The sequence below is a fragment of the Natator depressus genome, chromosome 9 (assembly GCF_965152275.1).
Source record: "Natator depressus isolate rNatDep1 chromosome 9, rNatDep2.hap1, whole genome shotgun sequence".
NCBI classification, from domain to species: Eukaryota; Metazoa; Chordata; order Testudines; family Cheloniidae; genus Natator; species Natator depressus.
The window spans coordinates 73,487,496-73,503,983 of record NC_134242.1 but is presented as its reverse complement, the minus strand read 5'-3'; the positions used below and the strand labels follow the sequence as shown (position 1 = coordinate 73,503,983).

Genomic DNA, 16,488 nt, shown 5'->3' with positions numbered 1-16,488 from the left:
CCCCGCCCAGCTCGGGATCGGAGCGCGAGGCCCAGGGAAGAGGCGGGGCACAGACGGGCGGAAGGCAGCGGGAGTCGTCTGCCTCCTCCCCAGCCTACGGGGGCCGGGCTGCGCCCCTCGCCTCCTTGTGGGAACGCCGCTGCCCCGCAGCACGCCCAGCTGCGCCCCCCGGGAGGGGGGGCTCTTCCTCCCGCCTGCCTGCCTGCCGCGGCCACGGGCGCTCCCGCGCAACCTGTGCTCAGCTGCGCTCATCACAGCGTGTCCGCGGCGGTTTGGCCGGCGTGCTGCTGCCGCCTTCGCCACGCGCGAGTGCGAGCCCGGCCGGCATTGCCCTCGCCCCCCTCCCCTGCCAGGGAGCCGCCCCGCTTCCGCCGCGGCGCTGGTCATGGGTGGGGAGGATCGAAGTGTTTCACTCGCAGAGCCTAGCGGGGCCCGGCCCCCTGCGCCATGGGCAGGACTGGCTGCCTTGCCGCGTTCTCGGCCCCGCATGGCTTGGGAGAGGAGCCTTGCACGGTGGCCGTGGTGGCTATTCCTCCCTTGTCAGTCCCGGGGCTCCCACTGCCGCCTTTTGCTGAGGGTAGTCATGGCATGCGGACTCTTCCGTGGGGCAGTAAGCCCTCCTGGGAGGGCTGGCTCAGTCATTGGAGTCTGAAATAGCTGGGCTTTCCTGACGACTCCTTTGCCTTTTAGCAGGGGCAACTGACCCCTTCCTCCACTGGTGAGAGAGAAGTCTGCTATGATGTTTTGTTTGTATCTTTCAGGTGAGACGCAACGTCAAAGCCCTGCCTGCTTTATGTGGGCATCAAAAGTCTTGGGGTACTTCTCGTACAAGTGAAGTGTTTTGTTTCACTATTTTCAGCCACTCAACCGCTCAAGGTTTCTACTGTTGAGGTGGTGTTTCACCATCCGTGAGGTGGCTGTATTACCGTGCTGTATTCATATAAACCCTGAACCTACAAAGAGCCACACCGATGCAAACCCTCACCTTCACCTGAAGATCCATTGAAATGACAGGAACACACTGCAGTCAATGAGACCATGCATAAACATGAGGCACCATATCAACTCATCTGTTTGCAGGATTGGGGCTAGAGAAAAATAGTTAGAATCATTGACAGTCATGTAAAATTATTATTTGCTGCTTATATCGCAGCAGCACCCAGAAGCCCCAGTTGGGATTAGGGGCCTATTGTGCAGATTTAGACAGATACAGTCTCCTAGCCTCAAGAGCTTACATTCTAAGACCCTGATCCTAAAGAGATTTATGCAGGGGCTTAACTTTATGCACATGAGTAGTACCAATAACTTCCATTGGAGTACTTGGGCATAAAACTTTGCAGTAATGGTGGCCAAAGAAAGCACGTGTTATATGTAGGGTCAGTGTAATAGGGATACAAGTAATGTGCATCAATAGTGTAAAATGGCAGATTTGCATGTAGATTACAAATTTAGGTTTCAGAGCGGTAGCCATGTTAGTCTATATCAGCAAAAAGAACGAGGAGTACTTGTGGCACCTTAGAGACTAACAAATTTATCTGAGCATAAGCTTTCGTGGGCTAAAGCCCATTTCAATTTATGGTCAAATAAATTTGTTAGTCTCTAAGGTGCCACAAGTACTCCTTGTTCTTATTACAAATTTAGAGATCATACACATTCAGAATTTATTTTTAGTGCATGTTAGTGAAAATGTTTTTAAGTACTCAGATACGATGTATAAAACAATATTCATATAAAGAAATATATTTCCAGATTTGTGCAAACTGTAATAGTCTAAATTGAGAGAGATTAAATATCTTATTGGAACACACATTGAAAAATCATAAAATATATTTCAAAAACTGTCTTGCAATGTATCCAGAATAAGGGATCTTCTCATAAAGGGACAAAGCTGCATCTCAGAGTGGGTTCAATTCTGTACTTGTTACACAGGCAAAACTAATTTAATTTAATGGAAGTTTTGCCTCCGAGGGCTGCAGGACTGAGTTCATATTGATTTTTCTGTGGGGTCTCAAATGAACAACTATTATATAGCTCCTAAAATAACTCTTTTTTTTTTAAATGAACCCTTCAACATCTAGCAAAATTTTAAAAGGGATGAACCCATACAGAATTCTTTTATATGGAATGGAGAGTCTACATGGTCTTTCTTGTTTGTTTTTTTTACTGTATGATTGAGTCCTTTAAGCTAGTAAAATATTTTGCTGTTTTAATGTATATTTCTAGAAGATGTAATAACCCATACATCAGTACTGAACATTTCAGATGGCCTAAACAGGGACCTAGGATATAATTAATCATCTCTATACCCTTTTCTTAGGGTTAAATGGAGTTTTCTGCTTGTGTAAGCAGAGGGAACTGTTATCCAGTATCTAGCTTTTCTCCCACAGGGGAGAGAGATTTGTAGATTTTACTTTATTGTGAACTGCTGGAAGGTTTTTCAGTTGCTGTAAGATTATTCTGTGCTTTAGCATTTCAGAGACCTTTACACAAAATCAGTAATTTTAAATCTGTTAAACACAGATACAAAAAAATACTTACAATATACCTAAATGCGTAGACTGTTGGTGCTTCGTCAGTTGAGACTGAGCCGATCACAACATGTCTTCCAGTCTTCTCTCGCTCTGGCCATCATTCCCCATGCTTGTTCATATCTCCTTGTTAGGAAGTCAACCCACCTCTTTGAAGGCCGACCGCGTGGCCATTTCTGTTCTTGCAGATACCACTCAGATATAGCTGCAGTCCATCTGTTGTCGCTGAGTCAGGCCACGTGTCCCACCCACCACATTTTGCTGAGCCTGCTTTCAACAATAATATACCTAAATATAACTTTTATAAATTTAATCCTGTTTGAGAGAGACAAAATTTCATTTTAATGAGATTATAAAACACACACACACAAATTATACAACAGGCAGTACAAGGCTATGTGTGATGTAAGCATTTTTATGTGTGGAAAATTCAAATGATTTTCTACTAGTTTTTTCTTTTGTGAGGATAATGAGAATATTTCCTACTGTGATATAATAAGATAATATGCCATCTGCTGGCAAACCATGTAATATCTTAGTTGCATAAATTTAAACAGTGATTTTGAGATTTTTCAACTATATTTTCATGCTACCTGAAGTTTTTCAAAGTATAATTTTACTATTTCTGATCACAGGTTTTTGGCATATGTATGCCAAAGTGTTCAGTACATTTGCTTGAGCACAAAATATCTTTCTAGCGGTATTAAAATACGTCTCTTTCAATTGTTCAGCAAAAATAACTCTCCCATTAGTGTTATAAGTTAAGCTTCTGTAAGAAGTTCCATCATGTCTTCCTTCAAATCGCTCCTCCAGACACATCTTTTCTGCAACACCTATAGGGAATTAGCCAATGAATAAAGCCTAGTTGAGGAGCAGATAGGAATAGCAGCATTCACTTTTACTTATTTATTTATAATTTCAAGAGCCAGATTCTCCAGTCCCCCCAATATCATTTTGTTCTACATACACTTATACAGCATAAAGAGAACCTAAAGTTCCTGAAGATTCCCATTGGCTCCCTGAAAGCCTTCCTTCTCCATTGAAACCAGACAGAGAATCAAGTCCCAAATTTATATAATTGTATATGATTATATCTCCCCCCCCCCTTTTTTTTTTGTATGTCACTTGTTTTCTTAGGTCCAGACCCTGTACTACTCTGGGCTGGCAACCAATGCAGAAGGGATATATTTAGTGGGTCTACTGAAGATCTACTAAAATGATGGCAGAGCACTCTCCGGTCGACCCTGGTACTCCAGCTCTCCAAGAAGAGTAAGGGAAGTCGACCAGAGAGCATCTCCTGTCGACACAGTGCAGTGAAGACACCAGGGTAAGTTGACCTAAGCTACATCAACTCCAGCTATGTTATTCGTGCAGCTGGAGTAGCATAACTTAGGTCGATTTACTTCTGTAGTGAAGACAAGCCTTCAGTGTAGACTTCGCAGCCAAAGATTCTGATCCTGCAAACAATTATTCATGTACTTAATTTTACATGTTTCCTTTGGAAGAAAAGGATTCCTCTCATGCTTAAAATTAACGACATCTGTGTTTGCAGGTGGAGGGTCTGGATTACAAATGCTTAGAGGCAGGGATCATGTCTTTCTATGTGGTGATACAGTGTCAAACACAAAAGGGCCCCAATTTGATTGGGGCTCTCGGTACTACTGCAGTATAATTATTAAAAAATAATAATATTCCCCATTCTTTCTAGAGGTTTGGATCTGAGTTCTAGACATTCACTACACATTTGGCATGCCAATCTATGTCCAAAGTTTGAAGTCATTTCATTCAAAAGTTGTTTGTTTGGTCTTTGTTTTGAGAAGGACATCTTCTGTTATTTTAAAATCTTTAGAAGGTGTTTGACAATATACATTTAATTGTCTCCTCCTTTAATAGTTAAAATATTTATTTGAATATCTTTTGCAAAAGCCCAATAGCACCTCTTCCCGTCCTCTACTTCCCTTAATGTGTAGCGAGAACACTTTTCATGTCATTTTCACAAACTGTGGTCAAGTGTTATACCTGGATCTTGATCCTATGCTAGCCAAAGGAACTACCTGATTGCAGAAGAAAGGGAGGTACTAGCTAGGAAGAGGACACCAAGATGCTCCTATATTCTTCAGCTACCAAAATTCTATTAAGGAAACATTTACCCCTTTAAATATAGCTTTAAAGTAAACCCTGGTAAAAAGAATAATTTAGGAGTGTGAGAATTCATTCCCAGCTTTGAGGGCTGGAGTTCAGATATATGCCCCCTCCACTTTCATGTATTCAGGATAGAATAAGGTCCTTTTCTTTTCCTGACAATTTGATAATCACTCCCAAATTCTACTGGACCTAGAAAATCTCAGCTTGGTTGGCAGGATGGCACACAAGCATATGTTGTTCAGCTATCTGAATGGAAAGAGGATATAGTTAGAGAAAACAGCCAGTAGGCGGACAATATAATTATTCACTTCTGCAGCGCTCTCCATTTGAGGATTTCAAAGTGGTGTACAAACTTTAATTAAGACTTATAACAAGCTTGTCACCTTATTTGTTGTCCATACATTTTGTATATAATAATCCTTAATCTTTTATGCTGCTGCTGCTTTCCCTTTATATATTCCCCTTCCTTCTCCAGTGAGCTTTTAACACTTGCTATGAAAAAAAAATAAAACAACCCCCATAAAAACCTCTACACTTGAGGACATCACAGAAAACTTTGTTTGGGAATTCCTTGTGCTGAGCCAGAGAGCCAAGACTCCAAATTTTGACACATTGCCTCTCTTATTACCTGAGGACAGGGGAACCACAATGGTTTTTAAATGTGTCATATTATATAAACATTACCATGGCTTTCTGCTTTGGAATGATACAATATCTCTTAAATTCCCTGAAGAAGAAGATGATACAATGTTCTTGTATTAAAATACTCTTCCTTAATACAGAATGAAACATGTCAAAGGTCCTTTTCTGTTCTGGACTGAGAATAGGTTCACAGCTGCTATTTCTATACTTTGTATCAAACAACCAGAAAACAAAATATATATATAAAAATACGTTAATATGCACACTTGTGGCCACATTAAAAAAAAAAAGTAGTTTACAGTAGTAGAAGTTTGCCTAGGTATACAAGTTCATGATCGAGCTGAAGCTTAAGAGGCCTGTATTCAAGAAGTGGAATAGAAAAGTATAAAGGGGGGGAAGGTAAAGAAGAAAAAAGGATCAGTGAATTTTTAAAATTAATTGTGGTAATTTTTTTTCTTTCACTATAGACAGTCCCTAGGGTTTGTTTTACAGTGTAGAAAAGCAAACCGAGACGCATAGACTATGAGGGAGAGAAGGTAGGCGAAGGGGAATTAATAGTAAAAGCTACCTATCACGAAAGCCTTGGGACATCCTTGAAGCTAGCAGCTATATATCATGATTTTTGTTTTGAACTTTAGCTTGATGTTTTGGACAAAAATGCATATGTAAATATACACAGTGCGCTTGGTTGCTTAAGACAGGAGCTGAGTGACTTACTCCAAAGGACTGTTTATACTATTTACTCACATCCCTGGTACTGCCTTTCATGGGAACATAAGCCCACTGTGACTAAGTGTATTCCTTATTGTGACACACCTGCCAGAGCATGTCTATGTTACATCTGTGTGTGACCATTTTCTTGATATTACACTGAAGGGCTTAATACCGTGTGTTCTCTGCTGAGAGCTAAGAACTAGCTGGTTGTCACACTTACTGCAAGATGTTTGTATGTGAAACAATTTTAGAGTTACATAATATGTAGGATATTATTTTCCAAAACTGGAAGTGAAACTTACCACCTGAGGCAGAGGCGTCCCAGAATTAACCCAGTCAGCACTGAGAAGGAGGTATGTCCTTTGCTTGCTGTTTGGACCAGGTGGAGACTTGAGCATTTACAAAAACACACCCCAGGAGAGCTCTCTGAAGAGGAGCCCCCCACCTTAGCTAAAAGACAATGCCAATGTATCAGAGCAGAAGCAGTGGGCCAAATTGTGATCCTTTACAGGTGGAGATTCTCTGTCATGGGGGTAGCTCATGAAAGGGGGATCCCAGCTCTCTGGGCTGGGCAAGTGCTGCAAGGACTAATCTTTGGGTGAGAAATACCCTATTAGACTAAGAAGTAACTTGTTTATAAGTATAGGCTATAGATTGTCTTACATTTTTGTTTTACTTGCAACCTTATGTTTCAAAACCATTATATTTGCCTTGATTTGAATCTCTAACTCAAGCTCTGTTAAATAATCTTCAGTTTGGTTTTACTATAGGCACATCTAAATGCCTTATGCTAAGGAGAGTGCTGAAGAGAGGTGAAACCAGGGGACAGGCATGCACTGCTTCCACAGAGGCTGCAGATCAGTACATTGCAGGTGTCCAGAAGATAAAGTAGCATGTACGCATTGCTAACCTGCTTAGAGAAAGAGAGGGGGTTGTGGATCTCAGAGCTGCATGCCTGAATTTCTAGTAGCCAGAGGCTGGAGCATGGATAGGACTTGCTCCTGCTGTTAGCAGGTGGTAGTGATTGCCCTTGGCACCTCAGCTAATCCCAGAATGTGTCTCACTTATTACATGAGATGAAATATCTGTTCTTCTACTCCATCCAAACCATACACTTGCCAATTTATTATAGCACAGCTAGGTGAGGAGAAGTTGGAGAGAGTAAAGGTTGTCTAGTGATTAATGGCACTAGTCTAGGATGTGGGTTCAGTTCCCTGTTCTGCCACAGACTTCCTGTGTAATCTTGGGCAAGTCATTTAGCCCCTTGGTGCCTCAGTTTGTCATATATAAAATGGGGATAATAGCCCTACCCGTAGGAGGATAAATACATAAAAGGTTGAGATGCTCAGGTCCTGTTTCTACCGCCTTGTGTCTCTGACATAAATAGATACAGTAGCGATTTGGAAGATATGTATTAGGTCACCGAGCCCATTGGCTTGTAAGGGTATGGTCCTGAAAGAGAGAATTTTAAAGTACTGGCAAAAAACTACATCTCTTTTCCAAATGTTGGCACTTGCCCACCTTTTTCTCAAAGTAATTAGTAGTGCTGGGCTTCTGCTAGATGCCTCTTTTCTGTGAAGTTTCAGATAGCCCACGTATCAAGAAAATTCCCTTTTCATCTCTGTTTGGCTAAGATAGTATGCCAGTTCTTTCTAGAAGGAGGCCTAGCCACCATCATGAATGCCTTTGTTATCTTAAAGTGATGCCCACTCAAACTTACTCTATCTGGGACTAACTTTGATGCACTTAAAAGCTTCAGGTAGTGTAGAATGTAGCTGTCTGCCTTTTAGGTAGGACAGATCAAAAGGATCATGTTGCTTCTTTGCTGTATATTCTACACTGCCTGCCAATTCACTTCTGGATGAAATTCAAGTAACTTTCTACTGTCTGTAAGCCTTAAAAGGGTCCCAGTTACTTCACAGACCAGCTCTTTTCCAGAATGCCACTATGACAAGGGTACTCAGAAAGAATTGTTTTAGCTGTCTATTCCAAGGTTGAAACACATAGTAGGCAACATTGGATACATTTGCCTCCAGAGCATGACCTCTCTGAAAAAACGTGATGCTGAACCTGGATACATTTACAGTAAAAGGCTAAACATATCACCTTGTTCAGAGTTTTGCACCTCAAATGACTATATGGGTCTTGGAATCTCAGGGCACTTATTGTTCAAGTTGCCATTTGCCATCTATAATGTTTGCTAGGGAGCTGGACTAGCTACTGTGGAAGTTTAGGAAGTTATATTAAACATCTTTATGGAACGCTTTAGTATTGTGAAATGCACCCATACCATGATACTGAGCATCCTTGAAATTAAAAATTAATAATAATATCAGTTAACAGTGTAATGCCTAACTTAAACTCTACAAAAAGATCAAAGTCCAGAAAGGACCATTAGACCATCTAATACGACCTCCTATATAGGATACCCCTATACTAAGCCCAAAGACTTTAGACTAAAGCATTTCAATCCTCAGGGGACTAAACTATGTGTCACAAGTAGAAAACAGGAGAGAGCAAGCTGCCCCAAACTGCAATGGCAGGGAATTGATTAGGTGAGGCATACTCAGAGGATCTCAGCAGATGAACCATGCCCCAAGCTACAAAGGAAGGCAAAAAAAAAAAAGGGGGGGGGGGAAATCCCTGCCAATTTGTCCTGGAGCACATTCCGTCTCAACCCCAAATCCAGTAATCAGTATGAGCATTAAAGCAAGACACACCAGCCATGTATCTAGAAAGAAGATTCTCTGTATCACCTTAGCAAACTGTTCCACCTGGTCTGGTGTCACATCTCTAGCTGTGGCCAATCACTGATGCTTCAGAGGAAGGTTTAAAAAAAAAATCCCAGAACACATCTAGTCAGTTGTACATCGGGGGAAAAAAATCCTTCCTGACCCCTGTAGGTAACCTGCTGAAGCATAAAGATGTAATTATTCTCATGATCTTAAATGCAGAGTTGAAAGTGTTCTGAGCATGTTGAGGGTAATGCAGACAAGTATAATATTTTCCAAATGTTCTAATTACAAAACCCCCAGATATTATAAAATATTACTTAAGTAATAATAATAATAATAATAACAACAACAAGTAGCTACTTGGATCTAAGAACACAACTTGTCCCAATATTCCCCTGTCCCACAATCTTTTGCCTAGTGTAAAACAACCCTTCATCAATCATTCTTATCCCACCTGACTTATTCTGTCCTTTCAGACTTACCCTTTCCCTCTGAAATTTGTAAGATAAGTACATGCAAAGGTCAAAATAACATTACGAGAAGATTTTAAAATCCAGTTTCTTATTCAAGGGTTCAGTTTTCAATAATCTCATAAGCATATGTTATTTTGATCTTTGCATATAATTTTGCAAAAGTATTGGGGAGTGACTTTGGGCAAACAGAACAGCTGTTGGCAGTTGTGCCTCAGGGACCCCTTGGTGACAGCTGGCAGAAGGCACATAGGTGTATAGGGTTTTACAGGGATCCCCAAGGTTTGATATCTGCATAACAGTTTACCAAAGGGTGGCACGTGAAGTCTCTACCAGGAGCCAGTTCCCACTGATTATCATAATCAGTTGCAAAATGTACAGATAATATTAAGGAGTTATGTATGTATGTTGAATATTATGTTCTTAAGGTCTTGGAGTTAAGGCAGGTCACCACGAAGTGACGTACCTCGGAGATGTTCCTTTCAGGGAAGAAGTAACCACCTAATCCCTGGCTTGGCCATTTGTGTATTGTATGCCTATTTGCATACTGAGCCAAGTGAGAATTGACAGATTGCAAAATCTACAAGAAGGGAAATCTACAGGAAGAAACAAACAGCAGGGGGTGTCCTGTTTATGAGCAAAGATAAAGAATTGATCTGGTATATCTTGCAGAGTAATGAGACACACTGAATCCATCATCTAGGAGGCAAACTGACAGCATCCATGTGTCATGAAAGAAAGATCAGACCCCGTCTGGCTGTAAAGCACTGCAAGCATTTTGGGTGAGCAATACTTTATTAGACATGAGAGTATCTTGTTACGTAAGTCAAGACTCTCGAATGAATGTTATAATTTGATTTTCTGTATAACCATTTGTTTCCAATACTTCTACTTGCTACTACTTGAACCTCTATGCTTTGTTAAACATTTTTTTTCCACTATAAACAAGTCAGGGTGCTGTGAGTTAAGCAAAGCAGTGATCTGAGGTGTACTGCTTCTTTGGAAGCAGTGGATTAGTAAAAACAGAGAGTGTGCAGTTTAACTAGGGGTTAAACATTCCAGGGAGATGCTTAGGGGGCTCAAGATTTGGAGTGTGCCTATTGCTAACCTGTAGAGTAACAGCAGTCCTATGAGGGCTAGAAGGGAGTACTTGTATTGCCTGAGGCTGATGGAGTTGGGGAGCTGACCCACAGCAGGAACAGACAAGGCTTCCTCAAGCTAAGGGCAGGTGGTAAGGAAGTGCCTCACAATGTTCCAGCATTCAATAATGTCTCTGAAATAGCTTTTAATAATGTCTCTGAAGTAGCAATTAAAGTATGTTATACTGAGACAGGAAGTGTTAGCCAGGATTTGGGGTTTATTCCTTGTTTTCTTAGTGAAGCATTCAATCCAATATTTAGATGCAAATGTCTAGCTTCCTAAAGTTTGGGACAAGTTTTAGACACTGAGTTTTGGCTTCTCCCCATATAAAGACCAGAGAGATTTGCAAAATTTTAATCTAACTCTCAGTTTGGTTTTCAAACATCTCAAAAATATAGGGAGATATGGATTCATGGCCTTACTTCAGGGGCTCCTCTGTTATATGGCTCACCAAGGGATCTTTAACTTCCACCTAGACAGCTATCAGAGATGGACGGAGAGGAACTCAGTTTAGTATCTTACCTGAAAATCTGAACAACTAACAGTGCACTCCATTGCACTACAGAAGAGCTTTGCATGTTTTCCACATAATTTATACTTGAGGCCAAAGTTTTAAGTGCATATACCACATTTGAACATGCAAACAGACATTTGCATGTATAGAATGGATTGTCAACTGCTTGAGTGCATATTGAATATTGGTATTGACAATCATGTGTAATCGTTCAAATGCAGAATTCAGAGACATCGGGTCTAGACAATTTTACTCACTGCTTGAGTAAATTGTTTGTGTACATTCAATTATAATAATTAATTTGGACCAAGATAAGGTCCACGCTGCCAAGATTTAGGAATACAGTACAGACCTTGTGATTGGTTTCATCTAATAATTTCTGATAGAAAGCCCACACAAATCCACTAATCACCCAAAAAGATTTCTTAGGGCACAGTAAGAATACATAAATTCATTATGGGAATGCTTGGTAAAGGTGTCTCAGCTCACCTTGGACAACTTCAACAGTTACTGAAATAAACAGAACCAGAAAAAGGACAGTAGTTGGTATTTGAAAAGGGCACACTCATAATTATATACTCTAGTCATGTCTTTCTAACATAATAGTGAAAATACAGCAGTACTTGGTAGCTCAGAGCATAAATAGATGAGTGGTAGGAAGCTGATCAGAATCTTGAGTTTTACAAACAGAAAATAATCTATTTGGTATAATCTGGGGGAAAGAACAATCAGTCTCCTTCTATAAATGTCCAAAAGCCAAAGCTATTACAACAAACAAGAAATGCATCCCAGCAAGCCTCATGCCTGATGTATTTGCCTTGGAGCACCTGCATTACTGTAATTGTCTGGGCTTCATAATTAATGAGAACTGTTGGAACATATCAAAACCCCCAAGCTTCAGCTTCCACTGACTGATATAGCTAACCTCCAACTCAGGAAACACAAAGATGGACAGCACAGTATTGTTAAGCAGTTGTGTATTAGATGATCACATTGCAATTTTGGAGGACATTCCATTTACTAGCCCAAAATACATGGTTGTGCAAGAGCAAACATAAAAAAACAGACAATCATTTGAGATTCTAGAAAGCTCTTTGTTTTTGTTCACTAATGTAAAACAGGACATTGAAATAAGCAAATGAGAAATAGTAACTGTGTTGGTTCAGTAGGCAAAGAATAAAACATGAAAATAATTGTTCTTTAATTAACTTTGGCCTCAGATACTATGTATGGACAGGTTTCAGAGTAGCAGAGTATGTTAGTTTGTATCCACAAAAAGAACAGGAGTACTTGTGGCACCTTAGAGACTAACAAATTTATTTGAGCATAAGCTCACGAAAGCAGTGATAGGACAAAGGAGGGCAAGTGGGTTACAGACCTTTCTAATGAGCTATAAATCCAGTGTCTTTACTGTCTATGATTTTTAGTATCTAACAACGTTATGATTTAAGGTCCCAGGCTCATCTTTTGAAAGTGTTGTGCAGATTTCCTTTGAGGATGAGGACTGGGGAGTCAGCTATGGTGTTATGGAGGTGAGGGTGTTTATCATCCTAGCCGTGGATATATGTCTCTATTGGTGCAAAAACTACCCCAGGCATACCAAGAAATCTTATCTACAGCCAGGCACTCAGATACCACAGAATATGCTCCAAAGAGAAAGTCCTTAACACACTTAAAATCACCTCCAGCAAACAAGGACACACCACGAGAGAAGTAGATCACATCATGGAATGGGCCACCCAAGTAACCCGAGAGAGTATTAATATGGCGCAAAAAAACCAAACCTCCAACTGCATGCCCCTTGTTGTCACCTGCCACCCCTCACTGCAACCCCAAAGGGGTATCATTAAACAATTACAACCGATGGGACCACCTCCTGAAAGAAATCTTTCCTGAACCCCCTCCTTTTCTGGCCTTGAAACAACTCCTGAACTCTGGAGCTTATTCTGATGATGAGCTTGTCCACAGACCAGGACACACACAAAGCAGCACTGAAGCTTATCCTAACAAAAGAAGCAAAACCTGCAGACATATCTCCACTGCTATGATGATCAATATCCCTTCACAATACACCTTTCAAGATCCATGGGTCCTCTATATGTTTATCACCACATGTGCCATCATCATCATCCAGTGCACTAAATTCCCCAACAGCATGGGTGTAACCGGACAATGGCTGCATTCTCAAATGAACACAGAAAAATGATAAAAGACAAAAACACCATGTGACCCAGGAGCAAACACTTTTCACAAAAAAATCACTCCATATCACACCTCTCAGGCCTCATTCCCAAAGGAAATCTGAACACAACCTTCAAAAAACCTGCCTAAATTCACAATTTTGCTAGATACTAAAAATCATCAACTCAGTAAAGATACTGGATTTATGGCTCATTACAATGATCTGTAATCCACTAACCTCCTCTATTTGTCCTATAACTGCAGGAGTATTAATTGATCACTTCACCTTGAGTGATCTCTCGCAATATGTGTTAATTCCTGTTGTATCCTGGCAGCAGACAGTACAGTAGGTCTGCAAACCATCGTCATTGAACAACCGCTTCTGCTGCCACTCTGCTCTCCTGGTGGTCTTGCAGGGCCGCTTCCGCTGCAACTCTGCTCGGCTGCTCTTGTCTCGCCATACCATGGCAAGTGTTTTTTTCACCTTCTTATCTGCGCTAGCCTCTGGGACGGAGATGCTAGTCTCAGCGTTGAAACATTTTCAGCTGTGGGAGGAAAAAAAGGGAGATTAAAACTGAAAAAGACACATTGGCCATTTAAAAGGAGGGGCTGATGTTTTCGGGTTAACGTGCAGCACAAACTCAACTAACCCCCACACACATACCCAATTCTCTGGGATGATCACTTCATCCCTCCCCCCACCGTGTGGCTAACAGTGGGGGTGATTTCTTTTCCGTCATAGGCAAACAGCCCAGCAGGAACGGCAACCTCTGATGTCCCCTTAATAAAATTCCCCTATTTCAACCAGGTGACCATGAATGAAATCACTCTCCTGAGGATAACAGAGAGAGATAAAGAACGGATGTTGCTTGAATGCCAGCAAACACCAGGACCGCACGCTGCCATGCTTTCTTATGTAATGATTCCAGACTACGTGCTACTGGCCTGCCATGGTAAAGTGTCCTACCATGGAGGACGCAATAAGACTGCCCTCCCCAGAAACCTTTTGCAACGGCTTTGGGAGTACCTCCAGGACAGCTTCATTGAGCTGTCCCTGGAGGATTTCCGCTCCATCTCCAGACTTTTCCAGTAGCTGTACTGGCTGTGAATGCATCCGAAGTCTTCAGGGCAAATTAATCATTAAATACACTTTCTTTTAAACTGTGTATTATATTTACAAAGGTACCATAAGGCGAGGGAGGCAAACCATCACTCCGGTGCTGCACCTAAGACTTGCCAGTTCTATAAGGAGCTGGACACTGTCCTCGCTGGTGACCCCAGCTCCACTGCCAAGAGCCCCGTGGATACTTCGGTGGGCCTGGAGGCAGCGGAAAGAGGACCTAACCTGGAGGGTGAAGTCATTGATGAAGAGGTGGAGTTAGATGATGATACGGAACTCCCAGTGGGGTAGGCAGCCAGGAACTGTTCACCACTATGGAGGTGTCTAGCTAGTCTCAGCAGCTGCTCTCTGGGGAGCAAGAAGCAGGAGAGGAGATGCCTGGTAAGTGGCTGTGGATTATGTAGTGTGGAGGTGCTTTCAGGTACAGAAATGAACATGGCTGGCTGTGTTTCTGTGTGCTGGACATTCCCCTGTGTAGCTAATCAGTATGGTGGAACAGGGTGTTGATGCATGCCCAGATCTCATGGGAATCCTGAAGAGAGATCTCCAGGAAAGTTTCCTGGAGGTACTCGGAAATCCTCTGCCGAAGGTTCCTTGGCAGAGCTGCTTTGTTCCTTCCCCCATTGTAGGAAATTTTCCTCGCGCCGTTCAGCAATCGCTTGTGCAGGTAACAAAGCGGCACACAGGCGAGCAGCATAGGGACCAGGGCGGAAGCCACAAGAGTGTAGTAGATGTACCTTCGCTTCCCTGCTTACCCTTAAGCAGTGAGATACCTGCTGCAATGACCCCCGCCTGTGGAAAAGTGTGGGAGAATTTTAGAATTTTTTTCCCTAGTGGGCTGTACCGTAACCCTTGCAGAGTACTCTTTTCCCCATGTAGAGCGCCCTCATCCCCAGCTACCACTCACCATGCTTTGGGTGTTCGCAGAAATGTGTGCTTGCCAAAGGTCAGTGAGAAAGTGATAGTTATGTTACAAAAGGTATACTTTACTGAAATGTTTCAATGTTGTGCATGAACTTAATCATGCTTCTGTGCATTGTTCCTTCTACTTCGGCAGATGTGGCTTTCAGGAACACCCCCCACACACACCAGCCGAACGTCTCCACCAGATAAAGTGTCCAAGACTCAGCAAAGAAGACATGTTCCAGGAGGTACTGCACTTCTCCAGTGCAGAGAAAAGGAAACATAAGGAGTGGTGGGAAGCCAAAAGGCAGAACAGAAAAGAAAATCAGGAGTTTGTTAAGGACGCTACTGAGCGGATGATTAAAGTCATGGGGGAGCAAAAGCAGATGCTGAAGTCCGTAATAACACTGCAGACTGAGCAAATGCGTCCCCATCCTTCCCTGCAGCACATTCAGAACTCTTTTCCATGCCCCCACCAACTCCGCCCACACTGTGCTTTCCACTTTCCAGGACTTCTTGGTTTCCCCTTCACTCCACCCCCTCGGACAACTTTCAAAATGATAGCTGGACCTACACACAGCTCTGAAAGTCTGCTCTTCCCTGGTACCTCCTTTCCCACCAAGCATATTTGGGGGGTGGGGGGGAGTTTCTTGTGCAATAAAAACAAAGTTTTTGAATGGTAACATCTTTATTTGTGTCTTACAAATTGAGATAGCCGGCACTACCAATACGTACACAGGCAGTTTAATCATTTGCTTATTGGAATGTAAGGCCCAAAACGTCACCATTGCTCCCTAGGAAAACTGTGTGTAATGTAACATTGCAGCATCGATCACAGAGATAAACGTGACTGGTTCTCATTTTCAGAGTGTTGCCTCAAAGCCTCCCTGATTCAAATTTCCCCCCTCTGGGCCCCTCTGATAGCCCTGGTATCTGGCTGCTCTAAATCAGCAGCTAAGCAGTCTGCCTCAACACTCCACCCCTGAGTAAACCTTTCACCCTTAGCTTCACAAAGATCATGCAACATACAATACACGGCTATGACCAGGGGAATATTATCCTCACTGAGGTCTAACCTGCCACAAAGGCATTGCCAGCGTGCCTTTAATCTGCCAAAGGCACATTCCACTGTCATGCGGCATCTACCGAGCCTGTTGTTGAACTGCTCCTTACTGCCGTCCAGGTTTCCCATGTAAAGTTTCATGAGCCGCAGCTGTAAGGGGTATGCCGGGTTTCCCAGGATCATTGTGGCCATTTCAACATTCCCCACTGTAATCTTGTGATCTGGAAAGAAAATCCCCACTTGCAGCTTTCTATACAGTACGGTGTTCCTGAAGATGCGTGCGTCATGCACCTTCCCAGACCATCCCACGTTGATGTTAATGAAACGGCCATG

The 16,488-nt window shown here is 42.2% G+C and overlaps 1 long non-coding RNA gene across 1 annotated transcript; it reads left to right on the top strand.

Annotated features, from left to right (window-relative positions):
- Positions 1-506: 506 nt before the first annotated feature.
- On the top strand, positions 507-15,707 carry LOC141994244 (uncharacterized). The gene is made up of 5 exons (XR_012641052.1): positions 507-761; positions 3,666-3,855; positions 9,907-10,016; positions 14,252-14,570; positions 15,247-15,707. It is a non-coding gene; the product is annotated as an uncharacterized LOC141994244 (long non-coding RNA).
- Positions 15,708-16,488: the final 781 nt, after the last annotated feature.